Here is a 2,500-nt window from a genome sequence, read left to right on the forward strand (position 1 = left end):
GATGTCGTCTTTCTAATTGCTTGTGAGAAGAAAGTTGACCTCAGTGGACATCAAGTTCGAAGCTGAAAGTCTGTGATAGATTTTTGTAGGCTTATGACCTTATTACTGTTCCCATGTGCCAGTGAGGGCTATGGGTTTGGCGGCAGACCTTGCTGTTCCTCTGAGCTAGGGATAGGATTTTTGTTATAAGACTTGACTTTACTGTTTCTATGAGCTAGGGGATTGTGAAAAATAAGAAGAATGTCCTCCAGTGTAGTGGTTCCTGTTGGAGCAACCAGGTAAGCGAGGATCGGGATTTTTTAGGGCACTGTACCTTACACTTTTTGTGAGCTAGGCATTGAGAGTTTATGAGAGGGTCGGTAAGACATCGACAGCCATTACCTTGCATCTCCAGGTCTCATTTTGGGTGTAGAGGGATACTTTTGGTAGGTGTTCATTTTTTTGCGCTTAAGTGTAACCAGAGGTTACAGTCTTTTCTGTATGGTGCCACTTATGAGGAGGAAATTAGATTTTAACAAAACTGAAAATATGATTGCTATCAGGCCTGTGACACTATCTTCATCAACCAGATCCTCTTATGGATAATGTTTCTTTAGCTACTTGCAGCTCATTCAAAATTACAGGAGTCATCCTTGATTGAAGAATCACTTTAGTAAATATACCGACATGTCTATTTCCTCAATTTAAAAAAAAGAAAATCGACATTAAAAAATCTTCCATAACCTAGGAGTACCTGCATATCATGACAAAATGTTTTCATTCTTTTATTTTGAATGATTTGAATATCGTATTCAGCATTAGCTCTAATCGTGAATTGTAAGAAAAAACTAAGGGTGTTGTAAATTCTTGAATTCTGATCTAAATATGAATCTTACCGTCGTTCACTTAGATAAACTGTGCTTAATAAGAATTTCCTTAATACTGACCATCCCTTGTATTCAGATCTTCCAATACTATATAATTCCAAGACTCCCCTTTTCATTTCCAAAGCCCAATACTCTTCGGATTTCTAAAGTTTCATTTCGACTGTGAAAAAATTTTTGAATGATCTCCAACCCCCCCCCCAAAAAAAAAAAAAAAAAACTGAATTAGTTGAAATTCGGGAGTTGTAATCTTGTATAATAGATTTTGTTATTTATTTATTCAACTTTTAGTCGATTAATTTTGTTCCGGTGATCGCTTAATTCTATAGTTTATTCATTACTTCTCTGTTTTTAACACAGGTTTCTTTCCCCATTTGGAACCGTCAGGCCTATAGTATTTTGATTTTCTAAATAGGGCTAAATCTTGGCTTTGAATAATGATAATTATAATAATAATGTTAGTGATAAAGATAATATATTCTGCTACTCATTAACGCCCATAATACCTATATTAACTTATAATTCATAAAATTTCTAGACTAATAAATCCTTAGTAACTACCCGTTTGTTTCTGCATTTTAATTGACTTCATTTTAGAGTGGTTAATCTTATGTTATCAAGAATCTACGATTTCATGCATAAAGACTTGATTCATCTCCCCTATATAGAAAAGAGAAACTGTCTGGCTATATAGGAGTGTTGGTGAAAATGCCAAAAAAGTGGACATGAGTCTTGTTATAGTTTATATGTGACATATCTGTTTTTGACGTTGTTAATAGTTTATATATGACATATCTATTTTGACGTTGTTACTGTTTTTAGATTGATTTATTGATAATTTGTTCCCATCATTATTTTATTTCCTTATTACCTTTGCTCACTGGGCTATTTTTCCCTATTGGAGTCCTTGGGCTTATAGCATCTTGCCATTCCAACTATGGTAACTAGGGTTGTAGCTTGGCTAGTAATAATAATAATAATAATAATAATAATAATAATAATAGTAATAAAAATTACAGAGGCATCACATTTACGTCAGTTGCATTGAAAATGTATAATGTGCTCATTCTAAAGAGACTAGAGAGAAAGATTGATGAAAAGCTGAGAGATGAACAAGCAGTATTTAGAAAAGGTAAAAGTTGTCCTGACCAAATTTTCTTTTTAAGACATGTGGTACAGCAATATGTAGAATATAGAAATCCACTTTGATGGCATTTGTGGACTATGAAAAAAGCCTTTGATAGTGTGCACCGGCCAATTTTGTGGAGAGTCCTGCGTCATTATGGAGTTCCTCTTAAATATGTAAATTTGATTAAGTCTGTTCATGAGCATAGCAAGCGCAAAGTTAATATTAGTGGAGTTCCATCAAATGAATTTCCAGTGAACATTGGAGTACTCCAAGGGAATGTGTTGTCACCTATGTTGTTCATCCTCCTCATGGATTTTGTAATGCATAGAATTGTTGGAGATGATGGAGAAGGATTGGACTGGATTGGTAACAGGAAATTAGCTGACCTAGAGTATATTGATGACGCTGTCCTTATTAGCAGAACGCCACAGGAATTGCAAAGCTTGCTTACCAGAATGCATGAAACATCACATGAGGTTGGACTCATAATAAATATAAGACAGACAGA

Source organism: Palaemon carinicauda, chromosome 18 (genome assembly GCF_036898095.1).
Source record: "Palaemon carinicauda isolate YSFRI2023 chromosome 18, ASM3689809v2, whole genome shotgun sequence".
Taxonomy (NCBI): domain Eukaryota; kingdom Metazoa; phylum Arthropoda; class Malacostraca; order Decapoda; family Palaemonidae; genus Palaemon; species Palaemon carinicauda.